This window comes from Alosa alosa, chromosome 17 (assembly GCF_017589495.1).
Source record: "Alosa alosa isolate M-15738 ecotype Scorff River chromosome 17, AALO_Geno_1.1, whole genome shotgun sequence".
NCBI lineage: Eukaryota > Metazoa > Chordata > Actinopteri > Clupeiformes > Clupeidae > Alosa > Alosa alosa.
In genome coordinates this window covers 9,682,459-9,700,739 of record NC_063205.1, presented here as the reverse complement: position 1 = coordinate 9,700,739, position 18,281 = coordinate 9,682,459, and the positions used below count along the sequence as shown (strand labels likewise).

General features: G+C 37.9%; 1 long non-coding RNA gene across 2 annotated transcripts; it reads left to right on the top strand.

The window, feature by feature from the left end:
• Window positions 1-15: 15 nt before the first annotated feature.
• Window positions 16-10,873, top strand: LOC125311067. Of its 2 annotated transcripts, none has more exons than XR_007196408.1 (4): window positions 16-270; window positions 9,587-9,617; window positions 10,345-10,459; window positions 10,554-10,873. It is a non-coding gene; the product is annotated as an uncharacterized LOC125311067 (long non-coding RNA). The 2 variants fall into 2 exon arrangements; XR_007196407.1 differs by having other exon boundaries at window positions 16-265; window positions 10,554-10,872.
• Window positions 10,874-18,281: the final 7,408 nt, after the last annotated feature.

The window sequence follows — 18,281 nt, the reverse complement described above, 5'->3', positions numbered from 1 at the left end:
CGGAGCCCACTTCCTTGAACGATAGCCTACAGAAGACAGTCGAGGTGGTGAAAGCCATGAAATTTACCTCGACCGCCATTATTTAACATTTAATAACTCTGAATCGAACAGTCCAAGATCATCTATGAACTTAACACCTTTACGAAAATAACTACTTTAAACAACACGAGAAACTTTAATTGCATCTATTTGTACTTCGACCTCTGTCCGAGCAACCCGGCGACCTGTCTTCGCCCATATAGATACGACGCTTGAACCCGCATTGGTCAGGTTTTTATGTTTTGCATGGATTTGATTGAGTTTGATGGCGAGCCTCCCATGAACCTGTGAATTGCATGCAAAGAAAAAAGACTCTTTGAACATTGATCTGTAGAATAAGTAACCTTTGAACTTTGAACTGTAGAATAAGAAACCTTTGAATCTTGTACTGTAGAATAAGACACCTTTGAACCTTGAACTGTAGAATTAGAACCTTTGAACTGTAGATTTAGACTCTTCAATCTGTAAATTTGGAATTTAGATATCTTTTTACCATTTTGTTTATTATTTTGTTCCCTGGGTAATACTTATTTTATTTTTGCTTTAATTATTTATTTTCATAGTTTAATTACATACATCTTTTTATTTTAAAAGGAAGTGGTTTACTGCCATTCCAAAGATAAACTACTGTGTTGAGTGTTCTATCTCAAAGTCAAAGTCAAAGTCAAAGTCAGCTTTATTGTCAATTTCTTCACATGTTCCAGACATACAAAGAGATCGAAATTACGTTTTCTCACTATCCCACGGGTGAAGACAAGACATATTTGACCAATTTTAAGTCCACAGACAAACATAACATTCAAGTAAACAAAAAGTAAGTAAATAAGTAAATAAGAGGGCACATATAATAATAATGAAAATAAGAGCAGCAAAATTTTGTTGAAATTGTGCATAGACAGTCAATAAAATACTAGTGCAAATACTGTAAAATACTATAAAATACTGTTTGACCTAAGTAATAAAGAAAGTGGCATAGTGGTGCAAGTTATGTAAGAGCAGCAGAAGTGTTGTGTTTTCAGGACAACAACACCACCACCTATCTGGTAATATTGTTTGGTACACCTAGCTCTGAAGGTGTTCCTAGAAATTCTGATCTTGCTGGTCCCAGTGAGTATTTATAATTATTCTTTAGCCTTACATACCCTTCCTCTATTTGTCAGCCCTTTTGTGCAAAGGAGGGCTACACACACATGAACTATAAACAGTTCTCAATAATTAATCAGACACCACCATTAATTGTGTGTGCATTTGTGTATGAGAAGTTGTTTGTATTTTTTTCTTTTGTGAGAGAAGAGGCATTGAAATAGAAAGGAAGTGTTAGTCAAAAAGATATGTAATCTAGCAAGTGCACACAACTAACAGTATTAAAATGGAAGTGGTGCCATAAGATCTCAGTAATTAATCAGACACCACCATCTATTGCGTGTGCATTTGTGTATGAGAAGTTTTTTAGGTTTTGTTTTTTGTAAGAGAGAAAACATTGACATAGAATGGAAGTGTTAATGTAACAAAAAAGGAGTAGAATGGACGTGGAAGAAAATCATTGTGGCATTAAGAGTGTGTGAGGAGCCAACAATTTACTGATGAGTTAACTTCAAGAATTCTCTGTTACGTTTCTGATTAGGCTGAGAGATGCGCCGATTTTGGGTGCGCAATACTTGATGAATTCTTATCCTGTTGAATAATTTCACCAAGTACACAAGTGATTTCTTGCACTCTTCCCTGCTACACACTACTTCCCTGCACTCACTGACAACCTCCATGCTGCTAGTAAATATTTTTTTCCCAGGCCAACACTGAATAATACTGCTGATGTGTTTCGGGAAGTTAGACTCCAGGGCTGTGAGTAAGTCCACCAGTGCAGTGCTGGGCACTTTCAGGCCCTTCTCTCCTAAGACGAGGTCAGTGTACTGTTTGTCTTTAAGGAAAGTGTATCTACTATTAGGAACATGTGTGCTAAGACATGTGCACTCCTTACAGGGACCTTCAGGATCAGTAAATTTTCCCAGAACCTTGTCAGCGATGTAGACCAACACATTTCCATAATGGTCAAAGGCTGGACATGATTGTGCTGAAGGCTTAGTCAGTAGATCCAGGACAACTTCAGGTGGGCCCAGGGTCGGACTGGGAACAAAATTCGGCCCTGGCAATTTTCTCCTGGACCGGCCCACTACTGGACCGACGACCCCCCCACCTGTCATTTCAAAGTAATTCATTACATTATAATATTACTGTCTCTGAATTGTAAGGCATTACACTACTATTAAAACACTACTCATTAAAATCAACAGAGAGCCCACTACCTGTATATTGTAACCCAGAACTTAAAGACATGTCAAGATAGGCTACACAGGGCAGCTACTGGCCATTTTTGTGCCCTAACTGGTGAAATACAGTATTAACCTAAGTATGTCATTATATGGCCAACTATAAAGATGTAATCTGCCTGTTCCCAGGGATGGGTAGTATTTCTGAAACATGTAATATGTGTTTCAAATGCAAAATAGTAATTTTGTAATTTTAAAAATACTGCAAAATACTATATGTGAAAAACACAAAAAAAGTAGATACTACAGACAGGTGAAATGAATAATTGGTAATTAAGCAACAATGGTTTATGTTTATCGCAATCAGCTAATGTGAGAACAGCTGTGTTCAACAACACTTACAGCTTTTCAGTGACAGCTATGGACCCTTTCAACAAGGTAAACAAAAACAATGCTTGAACGTTCTATTTGGGCCCCAATCTACTTCCTCTGCATTAAGATAACATATGGAATGTTAAAACGGAAGTCTTGTGGGGCCAACTATGATGCTGATAATGGAACTCTCTTGAAAGGGTCTATTAACGTTTTTCATGTGAGGTATTCTAGGTTCTATAGCTTTGTTTACATCCAGCTGGTAGGCAAAGGACAAGTTGAACCCATTGAACATCGTTGTCTGCAGCTGCCTCTCAGTAGGCTACATCTCTGTATTTCAGCAATGTCAACATTTCAGGCATCAATAAAGGTGATGATGAAACGTTATCCCATTGTTCAATATTTGATAGCCTGTCACAGGAACGTTGTTTCGCTAAAATCGCCCTGATTTGGTGCATTGATCTGTATCGGAGAACCTGCATGTAGCCTAATGGTAGCCTAACTTTTTTCTCTGTTCAAAACTCGGTTTACACGAAGACGATAGCCTTCTTAGAAGCTGTGAATTTGACCAGAAAGGAACATGTCTTCCTTCTGAAAGCTGACACAAAATCAAACAATATTTGATCATTTAACTTCAACTGAACAGCGACAGGTTTTGGTAGGCAGTAGACTCAGCAGACTTTAAAACGGTAGCCTAGAAGCTACTGTTATAGCCAGCGCCAGTCAGCATCATAACATTAATGGCGTTAGTCATGAATCCTGTAACATATTATATCATATAACAGCGATGGTTTATTCCAAGACGATCTGCATGGATATATAACCACCCAGAAAAACTCAGAATGTGAGTGATAAAGTTCATTAATTGTGTGAAACTTTTTATTAGTTATCCATTGCAGCATCGCCTATATTAGGCTGTTATGCTAGCTCAGCCTTTAAATATGTTGTTATTTTGGTCATGTGGACTTGATTAAACGGGTAAAGATAATTCATAAACTGCTTATTTCTTACATGACTGAAGCAGTAGCCTAGGTTCAACAGTGGTGTTTGAGGTTGCTGTGTTAAGTTGTTGTGTGTGATCGCTAAACTATTAGGATCAAATCAGTTTATTTTGACATATGGGAGTTAGCCTAAGTGACCTGTAACGTTAGCCTATAGCACAAAAGCCTATTCTGTTTTCATTTATTAGCATTTGTTGTGATTATATAATCAAATGACACACATGATAACTTGAAATAGAAGGGCAGGAGATAGGTGATTGATGTCCACAAGCACGAATTTCACGAGACAAATTAGAACAAACTGTTCCGGTAAAAATAATCTTGCCATGTTTAAAATGCTGCACTTTTTCCCTTCATAGCCTGTCTCTGGCAATTCATTTTTGGATGACTGTAGATAGTTGTATTTTAGCCTACGTCTTCGTAGACAGTAGGCTACACCATTAGGCTATCTTGAGAATAAAAGACTTCACAGCTGCTAACGATCATCCTCCACAACCACGAGGATAGGTTTGGCTAAACGGTCGTTTGTCGCCTTTTTGCTTCTTATTGTAAAACCAACTGTTAGGGCCTACACAAGTGGTCGGCATCCCGGTCAATATTTGATATTAAAATTTCAATTTTGAAGCTATTTGTAACTATGTGTAGCCTATGCAACCCGACTGTTGTAGGCTTGCCTACCACTCTCTGTAGTGCCTTGCCTACCACTCTAGTTGTAAACAAACGGTCACATGACATTATGACATAGGTGCAAAACCTTAATTGCTGAAGCATCAGCTCTGGTCTGAAGCACTGGTGTGAAGTGGTACGCAAGTAAAGATGAGCAAGTTGACCTGTGCAAGTTCACATAAGGACACTGACAAAGGCAACCATGTCCCATTGTCTCCATGCCAATCTTTAAAAGAAAAATGTCAGATATTTCAACCACAATGACATCAATAGATGGTAAGGTGTTGAGAGACTTGACGTGCCTTAATATCTCCAACCTCAAGTATGCAGCTAATAAGGAAATATAATTGTTATTTAATTAAACAAGGTGAACTTCTCCCCACTGTGGAATGCAGAAAAGGATGCTACAAGGAAGGGAATTCAAACACACTCAACACCTTACCATCTATTGATGTCATTGTGGTTGAGATATCTGACATTTTTCTGTTAAAGATTGGCATGGAGACAATGGGACATGGTTGCCTTTGTCAGTGTCCTTATGTGAACTTGCACAGGTCATCTTGCTCAGCTGTTCTCACATTAGCTGATTGCGATAAACATAAACCATTGTTGCCTAATTACCAATCATTCATTACACCTGTGTGTAGTATCTACTTTTTTTGTGTTTTTCACATTTAGTATTTTGCAGTATTTTTAAAATACAAAAATACACACCAATAAAGTATTTTGATACAAAATACAGAGCCATTTCCTTCAACCCAATAAAATACAAATGACAAAATACTATTTTGCATTTAACACATATTACATGTTTCAGAAATACTACCCATCCATGGGAACAGGCAGATTACATCTTTATAGTTGGCCATATGATGACATACTTAGGTTAATACTGTATTTCACCAGTTAGGGCACCAAAATGGCCAGTAGCTGCACTGTGTAGCCTATCTTGACATGTCTAAGTTTTAGGTTACAATATACAGGTAGTGGGCTCTCTGTTGATTTTAATGAGTAGGCCTAAGCCTAAAGTTACAGCATTTCTGTTACAATTGACCAGACTTTGACCTTTTGTCTTCTTTAAACAAAATTCTGGCTATGATTGTTCCTTGTATTGCATAATGAGCCATCACTGCACCTATTTTGGTAAAAGTAACTTAAAAGTAATACAATAGTAGTGTAATGCCTTACAATTCAGAGACAGTAATATTATAATGTAATGAATTACTTTGAAATGACAGTAATAAGTTATAAATAATATATTACGATTTTAAAGTAACTTGCTGATTAAACCACATGTCACTGCTTGACTAAATAAAAAATATAGGCTACTGAACATGCATGGAGATTGTCATAGTTGACAGAAATTACGATTTGTGCAACCACAGCCTTTAGGCCTATTTGGTGCAAATCTTCTACATTGGTTATAGTCAGCGATTCACATTAACTGTAGGCTATCACCACAAGTGTATACTAAACGTTTTTGCCCAAGTTTGTGTGCCGTCATCACATTTAGCAAAATTAGGCTACCTTCGTTACTAACCTACCAGTTGATACTTTTTACGTGCATCTAATGTAACACTCAGTGGAGAGACTTCCACTTTCCAAGTTCCACTTTCACTGTCGTTGTGAGCTAAAAGGCTACTATATGGGAAATACTTTGAAGTTCCTTTTGAGTCCAAACATGAATAGGTTTTCTTTAACCTGTGCTACACTTTTCCACCAAGTTGTGCTTAAAATTGTAGGTACCGGAGTTTTTTATGTTGACAGACAAACCGCACTACAGTAGCCTACATGGTGCAGTAAATGGAAGCTCTTTCAGAGGGCGTGCAACTTACGTCTATAAAAACAATATATTTATGGAATAAAATTAGACACCTCTGATTGCTGTTTACGGTTAAACTGCGATGATGTGAACACCAGCCAGCGGAGGGCACTTATATAGCCTAGGCCAGCGGTCCCCAACCACCGGGCCGCAGGACATTCCTAACCGGGCCGTAGCCTACGACATGAGTTTAAAAAAAATGCATGCGAACTAAACTAAATTTAATTCGCAATAATGTCACGTTTTTACATGGCATAGGTCTATATGCAGTTGTTTGATTGCATACATGTTTGCATTTTGCAAGGTCTATTTTCTTACGTCTGTCTGTCCCGCCTTCAACACTTTTACATATTGCCTTCAGCGCTGCGCAGCCTCAGGTCAGCTCACTTCACTTGATCAGTTCTTGGCGAACGGTAGTGTCACACGAAGTTAGCTAAACTGCTAGAATGAGCAACAAAAAACAAGCATCTTTAGCAGGTCACTGGCCAGAGTGTTTGAGTTGCGAGAGCCGCTGCAGAGATTTCTTACAGAAAAAAAGTCACCGTTAGCTGCACATTTTAGTGATGAGGACTGGGTGTCAAAACTCGCTTCCCTGTGTGACATATTCAGGTTGCTTAATGACCTCAACCTGTCACTCCAGGGGAGAATGACGACTGTCTTTAAACTGGCAGATAAAGTCGCTGCATTTAAAGCAAGCTTGATTTGTGGGGACCACGAGTGGACCGGGGTGTATTTGATATGTTCCAAACAGTAGTGGGGGTTTTGGGAGAGACTGAGGCAGGGCCCTTTCTCTCGCAGCTGGTGCGCGATCACCTTGTTGCGCTTTCAAATGAGTTTGAGCGTTACTTCCCATCCAAAGATCCACGGCAAACCAATGAGTGGGTCCGCAACCCATTTGTCAATATCCCGAATAGTCCTAACTTGTCAGCGCAGGAGGAAGAGCAGTTGATCGAAATTGCAAATGACGATGGTCTTAAGAGTGTGTATAAGGAAACCTCTCTTGCGGGTTTTTGGATCAAAACCAAAGCAGAATATCCCGAGATAGCCGTAAAAGCGCTGAAAACGTGTCCCACCACGTATCTATGCGAGGCCGGGTTTTCGGCAATGACTGCAACTAAGACCAAATTGCGCAATCGACTGGACATTTCAAACACACTGAGGGTGTCTCTGTCTTCCATCACCCCCCGATGGAAGCTTCTTGTTGCAGGGAAACAAGCAGGGCTCACACTGATTATATTCGTAATGCACATTTAGTTCCCATATTTTGTTAAGCATGTTCACACTTTAGCTTCAAGTTGTTCATTATTCATAGTTTATATTGTTCAATTTTCACTTCTTCAAGTTCACGTTTTTCACAAGAGATCGTTACCTTCACTGTTCATACATAACTGGAGCTAGTTCTTTTCAAGTAATGCATGTGTAACCCACATGGATAGGCAACATGCCCATTGTGATGTACCAATAATTCTTTGGTGACCCCTAGAGGGCGCACGAGACAGGTTCAAACAATCAAATAATAATAAACAACTGCTACTACAAATTAGAGACAGACGTCGGAACGGATAACTAACGATACAGAAAGAAAGAAGAAGAATATTAATCAAAACAAGAATAATATTGACCAAACAGAAATCAAACACATTTCTTTTGACCGAAAAGCTTCAATCCTGGTGAGTCGCTAACCCCAAATAATTATTTATTATGTAGGTTGCCAAGTCACTTAACAAAGACAACGTTATTGGACCATCGTAACAGATCGAAACATATTAATCACTTGAATCCTGGTGAGCTAGTAATTTTTTTAATGTTTATCTTGTAATCGTATTTTTTCTATGTTGTGCTAACCTAAGCTAAGCCACCTACACTGGAGACTAATGACCCTAAATACGCCCTAATGTATTTTTCGTGAGTGATATACTTTTTAAAAACCAGTCAGGACAACCTCTTAATGAGATCGATTTTATAATGTATGACGTTACAAACAATTTAGGATTTAAAACAAAAAAAAGGTATCCTGTGTTTGTTATTCTGGGAAGCCAAAGAGCTGGTTAGCTGTCTTAGATAGCCTTCAAGCTAACCGCTCTGCGGTTACCATGTGAACCCATAGCAACCAAACAAACTGGTAACGTAAATGGATTCATGGAAATAATATTCTGAACTTTAGCATTTTATGAACTTGGTTGACCTCAGTACTATGGTTATGATATACCTATGATAGTTTTATTATAGAAATGATTAAGAAGGAGATCCATTGCATTAATTAGTATTCTGTAAAATTTTGTACAGACTGGTTTTTTGATTACCCCTTCAACCACTCCTTGACCTACGCCTTGGATACCTCGAATTTCCTGCTGTGATACCCTTCCCTGGACCATTTGTGTCTACGCCTTGGATACCTCGAATTTCCTGCTGTGATACCCTTCCCTGGACCATCCTCATCGCCATTCTTCCTTGCAATATTCCCAGAAATTGAACCCCCACCTTCATCCACTTTCCACCCAGTGACTGTGGTAGGATCTGGGCAAATACACCCACACCCACGGACTGTGACATTAAGGAATTACATCCACCACTATTTTTTATTTAATTATTTATTTTGAGTGCACTCTCTTTTATTTTGGGGTTTATGTTTATTTTGTTATTTTAAGTTCAGAGATCTCAAGGGAATTATTTATTGAAAAGTTACCTAAGTGCCGGCACTTCTGATAAACTGATATTATAGTTATATGTTAAGAATTGTATTTTTATTGTATAAGAAAAAGTGATTTAACGCCATAAGTATATAAATCAAATAGGTAGCAATAGTAATAAATTGAATATAGAGTCAAATAAAATAGTATAACATATAACGATTAAAATAGATCAATAAATAAAGGGTATATCAAATAGGGTTTAACACTTCCATTCTATGTCAATGTCTTCTCTATCTTTCAAAAAACAAAACCTAAAAAACTTCTCATACACAAATGCACACGCAATGGTGGTGTCTGATTAATTACTGAGATCTTATGGCACCACTTCCATTTTAGTACTGTTTATAGTTCATATTTGCACTTGCTAGATTACGCATCTTTTTTACTAATGCTTCCATTCTATGTCAATGCCTCTTCTCTCACAAAAAGAAAAAAATACACAATCATACACTTCTCATACACAAATGAACACACTTCCCTTTTAGTACTGTGTATAGTTCATGTGCACTTGCTATTGCACATCTTTTTTGTACCTTTCTGCCTGTAATAGGACATTCACAGATTGTTTTTGTTCCTGCCATTGAAACATTCACTGTGTGCACTTTCACTGAAGGAGATGTTGAAAAAACAAGTTGTTAATATTTTGTGATATTCTATGTAAAATATTAACTGTCTTTAGAAATGTTCATTTAGAATTGTATTTATTTATTTATTTTTCCAATTAAGGCAAAGTGTCCGGTCTTCAGCTGTCCTCCTGGTAAGTTAGCTGAAGAAAATGCACTGCTGCCCATACAGAAAAATCAAAGGGAAAGAAATACATAATGTAGCTACATCCAGCTTATATTTGAATAGATGGCTACAATATATTTAATAAATAGTAGGCTACAATGGTATGGCTATATTTGGATATCATGCATAAGTCTGCTTAATATATTTAGTTATATGCAGCAAATATAAGAAAGTGGCCAGTAGGCTATTGAATTTACTCATATTTTGAAATATATTGATAAATACATGACAATGTATTTATTTAAGATGGAAACGTGTTTATTTACAGTGATGGGCAGTAGCTTCACTACTTGTAGCAAAGCTATTAGTAGCTTAACTACATTGTAGCTTGGTGGTAGCATAGCTATTTTCTGAAGGAGATAGCTTTTCAATAGCGTTGCTGTTTTTTGACCATGTAGTGCAGTAGCTTTTACGGAAGCTACATTTTCCAGAGCATTTGTGGAGCTCACAGTAGAGCTAAATGATTCATGACTAAATGACTAAATGATTCATGTAGACTAAATGATTCACAGTCTACATGAATCATTTAGAGTGGTGGGGAGGATGATTGGGCACAGCTTCCTTCATAGTGGGCCCTGTGTGGTTGGTCACACCACAGGTAAGTTACTTTGTGTCCATCTCACATTTGTACGTTTTTGCCGTCTTGAATTTGTTTACTAAAATCAAATGCATCACTCATCTTTTAAACCTGCTAGATGCTCCTTGACAAAATAAATTGGCCGTCAGAGGACAGCAATAGCGAAGATGACGATTTCGACATTGAAACCATTTGTCGTATTACTGGTTTCCTGCGGACATTCATTGAAACAGGTATAGATCACTCTGCCAACTTTATCTTATATATGCAAAATGACAAATTATACAAATGTATTTACCCTATTTCATTATTTTCTTAATCTGTTAGCATCTTCCGATTCACTCATACAAATCCTGAAGTTTTGGGTGGGGTGGGAAACCATCACCACTGAACTTAATGTTGAGCTATCAGAAGGACGATTTATAACATCCGCTACCTGTTTCGAGACACTACGCACAATACACACACTACACTGACTTTCAAACTGCACTTGCTGCTGCTATTAGCAGCACTTGTACAGGATTCCGACTTCTCTAATACTTAAAAAAAAAACAATTCAATATGTAAAATATATTAATAACAACAATGACAACAGTGTGTTTTCATGAATTTACAATATGTTATTTGTTTATAAATGAAATGTAATATTTAAATATAAATTCATTTGTCTCTCCAAAATGTTTGTTTGTCAATTCTAAATTATCCTTGATAGTATTCTTACGGTTTCCAAGTAAATGCCTATTGCATCATCTATAGAGGCACCTGGAATGGGAAACAAGGAAATGTCCTCTTCTGAGAGCTGTCGAATTAGCTGAATCTCTGGAACAGGAACTGTGGTACCAAGGTTTTGTTGTTGATCAACGTTTCTATCGTAGTCAGCAATGATATTGTGAATTGTATAATTAATTGTTATTGTATTAATTAATTGTTCACAAGGCGTAGTCGTAAATAGTGTTTTCTAAATGACTGCTTACAGCTACAGGGTCCTCTGTGGGATGTTGGTCTCTGTGTCTTGTCCAAAGCTGAAAGGGGGATTGATTTCTTTCTGTCTGAAGACCATGCAAATTCCAACATCTCCTGAATGAGTCCAAGTTCTTTTGTATTACAGGAAGAAATGCCCAGTGCAGAGCGAACAGGTGGACTTCATTGTCTGGGTCAAGTGTACCATGATTTTCCAGAGTCATAAAAACTTGATATAAGAGGTCGATGGCATGCTCATAAACATCTCTCCATATTCTCTCAATCCTGCATGAAAGACAACATGTATAATTTATTTTTATATAATACATAATATATCTGTATTCTTATAGTGGACGGTTGTGTCCATCACAAATAATTTTATATTTCCCTGTTAGTGTTTACCTTTGATTGTGCACATTGTGGTCGGTGATGTGGGAGTACCAGTCAGTCCCACTGGCATAAATTCTGAATTCGGCTACATTCAGCTTCCATTGCTTTTCGAAAGCTGTGTAGGACAGTGGTCGCCCTGTTGTTTCCCGCCACTGTCATGTAGACCAACAACTGACTGAATCGACTCCACCATGCACCACACAAACCTCTACCTGATTTGGTCCTGGCACAGAATATTGGCGTCTTCTGGTGGTACACAGTTGCAGACGTCTCATACACACCCCGGCGTCCACCCTGCGCAACGAGTCTTGCACCCTTGTGTAACCTGCGTTGTGTTGAACCTGCGTGATTCAGCCCTGCACACGCCCGGACTCGAACCCGCGAAACAGCAGCACCTCGGATCGGGAGGTGAGCGCGCTAACGATTGAGCCAATAGCCCAGGCTACTGGCTCGCATGCCAGCAGCACTCTTGAGGCGTCGGGGAGTGAGGTTTACCAACGTTCCACAAGCACAGCTAAGCTAGCTGGCATCCGTTACACTTGAAACTATACATTTCAAGTATAGAGTATCAGAAATGAACTGTACATACCACAGAATAAACTATTTACACTCACATACCAAAACATTAATACAGCTGTAAAATTACACCAGCTGCAGTGTTTATAGGAATAGAGGACCCTTTAGGTCCCAATCAGATCTAACTTCATGGGTTGAGTTGACTCACTTTGGTTAATCACTAACACCCCAAACCTAGTGTAACCCTAATTTTCAGACACTCCCTAACCCTTTCTGATGCACTGAGAGTTCGCGAGGCCAGAATATTCATTCAAATAATATTAAGCAACTGCCGCTTTAAAATCAGACTTTTTTTTTTTTTACTTATTTTTTATTTATCAAGATAGTCAGCATAAATCCATTACAGTAATTAAATAAAATAAACAAAATAAATAAAAGGAAGAATACATATAGAAATAAACATATACATATATACAAATACACATTACACACATACATATATACACGCACCTACATACACATATACACACATATACATGCACATATATTAAAAAAAAAAATATATATATATATAATAAAAAAGGGGGGCGACGCTTCTTCTTTCAAAATATTGTTAATAAGACAGGGGTCCATCTCTTAAAAAGTTTGTCCCCCTGGAGTAGTGTTAATTTCGTCAGACGAGACGAGAGAAAAATATGTTCGTCAACAACCTTTTTTTTCATGACTAAGATGAGACGATGACGAGACGGCAGTAATGTCCTGAAACACAGACTAAGACTATCTTAAGATGCATTATTGTTGACGAATAAAGACGAGACTAAAATGTTTTGCATGAAATAAAAACTAAGATAAAATCTCTCTTAATTTTCGCTCTACAAAATGAGAAGACAGAATATCTAGCTGTTATGTTTTCAAAATATTCGAATGAGTTCATAATGCAACAGCTTTCCTGTAGGCTAGTCGTGCTGTTGCTGCAACCCTGTGGCTGCAACACGAAACTACATGGAACAAGAACACTGGAGATTTCTGCCAGAGTTAGCAAGCTAACTACCTAAGCTTTATGCCACAATGCTACATACCCAGAAGCTTCTCTCATACAAATTAACATCCCCAGAATGTCCATACGAAAATGTTCATCATGTAATGTCAACTGTTTAACTAGTTAGACTGATGATGCAAAGTTTGCTAGCAAGTAAGCTAATATGGAAAGTTAAGCTAGCAAGTTAGCTATGGCTAAGATGGAGAGTCTGTTTGGGGAATGTGTTGTGTTTAAGATATCGCCATCTCTAGGTGGGAGTAAAAAACATTAATACTTTGGCCTATGACAGTGTTTCTCAGACTTTTTCAGTTTCAGGACCACTTAACTAACCCTAGCTAAAAAAAAAAAAAAAAAAGATTAGACCTACTTCAACAGTAGCCTATAATTAGTCTTGATAGTATATTTTACTACCATATTTCTCTTAAGACTCAATCAGGACGATGCAAGATCAGGATCCAGGCTTTATTCTTTTTCAATGAGGAGCCAGTGGCCCTCAAGGGAGAGAAGTACATGTTTGTTTCACCCCATCATGGATTTCACCAGATTTTCAGTATTCTCTGACTTCTCTGACTATACAGAAACAGTCTACCATATTTAAAGTTGGTGTGGGGGAGATGTGGCCTTTTGGGTGACGTCAAGCCTGGCCAGCTTCTATTGTCTTTTAATTAAAAACTACCCCTTTTCCTGGGAAGTCCTTCAGAGGCCTGGACACATGCTGTTCTACAAACACTAACATTTCACACCTGGTGATAGGCAAAAGGCTATAGACAGGCAAAAGACAGGCTTTCATTGAATTCAAGGATAAACAAAGGATGCTTGCATACAGACCAAAGACACACACAGGGTACACATGGGTACAAAAATCACAGATGACCATAAGAAGTACGCAGTATGTACATTTACAGAAATGAGGCTGATTCACAACACTTTCAGTCTACACAATAGGCCTACTCACTGAACCACCTTGCTTATTGTCTTTGCACTTTGCTTATTGTGTGGATTCATACTGTATGATTTAAACTGGCATATCTTACATAGACAGTGTTGCAGAACTGTTTTTTACATACAAGTTGGTTCAATATTGCAAACAACTCATCTATATTATATTTTACCACGCCTGCTTTTCAAGGACTACTTGGGATAGTTTATGGACCACCAGTGATACCCGGACCACACTTTGAGAAACACTGGTCTACGAATATGACAGTGGTCCCATCAAATCTTTTACTGTCTATGGTCAAATCCCAGCCGAGCTATAACTGTAGCTCAACTTACCTGTGCATGTAAACATACTGACTGACAAAAAATCAGAATGAGTAATTATAACAGACCTGTGGACACACAATATTGTTGGAAAATTGAGATGTGTGAAACACTATTTGACTCAAATGGTAATCAGAAATAATTTGTTATAAAAAAAAGACTAAAATGTGTTGACTAAAACTGACTAAGACTAAGATACCTTTAGTTTTCTTTTGACTAAAACTAGACTAAAATGACGAGACTTTTAGTCGACTAAAACTTGACTAACAACAAAAATGATATTTGAATGACTAAATATGACAAAGACTAAAAAGGACATTTTGTCACAAGACTAAGACTAAGACTAAATTAAAAATAGGTGACAAAATTAACACTACCCTGGAGCCTCAGTTTATGGGTTATGTCCTCCATTCTATAGAGCTCCCACACTCGCTCTTTCCACTACTGAAGTGTAGGAACAATGGGCTTCAGCCAATTTACAGTGATACCCTTAATGGCTGCAGCAAGAAGGATTTGCAGAAGGTATATATCATCTCTTCGTTCAAAACCATCAGGGGTGACTCCCAACAAAGCAACCAATGGATCCCTGGGGATCTCTATATTAAAAATATCAACCAATGTTGTGTAGATATCATCCCAGTATTTCTTAAGCTTCCCATAGGACCAGAAGGTGTGGACAAAGTTTGAGTCAGTTTCTCCACAATTCCTCCAGCAGCAACTTGTCGCTGAGGAACTATATTTCCCTGTTATGTGTGGAGTTCTAAAGTATCTTGCTACCATTTTCCACTTGAATTCTCTCCAGCTATTAGAGGAAGTTACTCTGTGCGCTTCAGAACAGATGTTAACCCAAGATTCCAGGGAGATATCTTGCCCAAGCTCCGTCACCCATTTTGATTTGATATACAAGGTATTGTGTGGTTCCATACTCTGGAGACAATTATAAAGACAGGAAATCATTTTCCTACTATATTCACCTATTTGAACCTTGATGAAATACTGTTATATTGAGGATGGTGAGCGAATATTCTCAACCTCTTCGTGTTTATTAAGGAACTGTCTGATTTGAAGGAACCTGAAGAAATCAGTGTTTGGAAGCCCAAACTCCTCTGCAATCTGGGAAAATGACCTTATGTTATTGGACTGAACTAATTGGTGGATGTAAATAAGTCCATATCTAGCCCAGTGTTTGAACCCTGCATCTAACTGTAGTGGGGTAAAATTGGGAGTGGCTTTTATTGTAGATAAAGAGGACATGGAGCTTGGTAGGCTATATTTTTTCTGTATTTCTCTCCAGATTAAGGCAGTGTTTTTTGTCCAATTGACAAAATTACTCTACCGGATTTCAATGATATGTTGGAGAAAGATATCTGTTGAAGTGTATACTCACATTGTGACATTTCTATGTCTACACCTAGTTGAGGTGTCATTAATAATCCAAGCAACCATGGGCTTTAGTTGCGCAGCCCAAAAATATAATTTTAGGCATGGTAAAGCAAGTACCCCATCAGCTTTAGGAAGCTGCAGGGTTTTAAGTCGTATCCTGGGCCTCTTACCCTGCCATATAAAGCGGGATATCAAACGGTCCAACATACAGAATACTGGTTTAGGTATGGGAATGGGAAGCATCTGAAATAAAAAAGTAACCTTGGAAGAACATTCATACGGATAGATTCTATTCTATTCAGACTTCAAAAATGATCAAATCTTCACCAAAATTATCACAGACAATGTTTAGACAAAGCCTCACAAAAGTTATCAAAAGAATTTGGATATGTTGTTCCATTTCATGTTCATATAGACCAATAAAGTTCAACCACTCAGCCCATTTCTCCTATATCACCTATATTCCTATATGAGTAATTTTTTTCCCTTGGAGAACAACCATACAACCATCATTATGTGGATACCATTAACAGTGCACATTTTCAGATCTGTACTCTTTTTTATAAAGCCCTTAATTCTATTGTCAAATGTATGCTAGGAATTTTCTTGATGTTGTGTGTTTGCCAACACACATTTTCATCATGTGAATGTGACCAAATATGTAGGATTGTCAGTGGTTCAGTAGGATAATGCCTAGTGTTGGTGTTTGTTAGGTTGAGAGTTCGAATCCCCGTTAGTGCTTTAGGCTCTAGCTCAAATACTATTGGTTATTGAAGATTCACACCATTGAACAGCACCTGACTGACATCAGGCAATCAACATAGACAGTCATTAGTTGCCAAGAATCAGAATGCCGAGACACTCTGACATTTAGGGGAACTTCTTTGTTTACTATTTTTCCTTCATCATTAAGTCTATCATATTTATATTTCATCCATTAGTGTTCTTCTCTACAAATGTCTAATTGCCCCAGAATTTCAACAAGATTCCAGGTGTGCTCTTTCAGGAAAGCCCTTCATTTTATTGTCAAATGTATGCTTGGAGTTTTTCTTGTGTGTTTACCAACACACATTTTCACCATGTGAATGTGACTGCTCAATGTGTATGATTGTTAGTGGCTCAGTGGGATAATGCCTTGTACTGGTGTTTCTTAGGTTGAGTGTTTGAATCCCCGTTTGAGCTTTAGGATTTGTCATTTAAGATTCACACCATTGAACAGTACCTGAATGACATCAGTCAATCAACATTCACACTCATCAGTTGCCAAGAATCAGAATGCCAGGACTCTCTATTACATTTAGGGGAACTTCTTTGTTTACTATTTTTCCTCCATCATTACGTCTATCATATTTATATTTCATCCATTAGTGTTCATCTCTACAAATGTCTAATTGCCCCAGAATTTCAGGTGTACTCTTTTAGGGAAGCCCTTCATTTTATTGTCAAATGTATGCTTGGAGTTTTTCTTGTGTGTTTACCAATACACATTATTACTATGTGAATGTGACTGGCCAACATGTAGGGTTGACAGTGGCTCAGAGGGATAATGCCTTGTACTGGCGATCCTTCGGTTGAGAGTTCAAATCCCACTTGAAGCATTAGTGTTAGAATACTGTTGGGTTGTGGATGTTAGCATACTACAATAGAATGCTGTACGGTTGTGGAGGTTAACACACTATAACATTACAGCTACTTGTCAATATGGACTTGTAGTGCAAGGCAAGTATAATTATAGGCTGTTTATCATATTGACTCAGACACAGCTGTAGCCTATAATTATTTGTTATTCTTATATTATTTGTCATTTCTTATACATATTTAGTCGGCTCTTCCACTTGACAGAACAACTCTATATTGGTTAAGGATGTCACGCATGAAACAATGATGCAGAAACACGAAAATACGACTTTGAGTTTAGTAGGCTATAATTTTCAATTCCTGTTTATCTATTGCACGATGGGTAATGATTTAAAGGAATCATGTTGCAGTCTTGTAAATAGTGACCCTGCAAGATCCCTAGTCATTGCAAAATCATAGTCTGTGACTTAAAACTCTACTACTTGTCTTTAGATGTGAGAGGGTCTGAGACTGTAGTCTTTCAAAAATCTTTTCCAAATCTTTCCAAAGTCTGTCAGTGTAAGGAGGGCTTGAGGTGAAAGTGCTGTGGAGAAATTGCAGGATTGTTTGGCTCTACCACCTAACCACACCCAGTTTCACTGCATGAAAAGTGTGATTTCCGTCAGTATGCGGCACTGTAGATTGTCGTGGAAGTTCAGTTTAATGGCTGTTCGCGGCAGTTTGCAGGCAATGCCGAAAACTGCCATGACTTGTCAGAAATTGACGTGGGCCTTGCTTGGCAGTCGTCCGCCCATGATTCCCCTCCTCCTAATTCTAGGGGAGGCTTTAACCCTTAAAGGTGTAGGTTTTGTAAACGTTCTAAGTTCCGCAACAATTGAAGGTTCTAAAATTCTATGTTGAATTCAATGAACCCAGATATTCTTTAG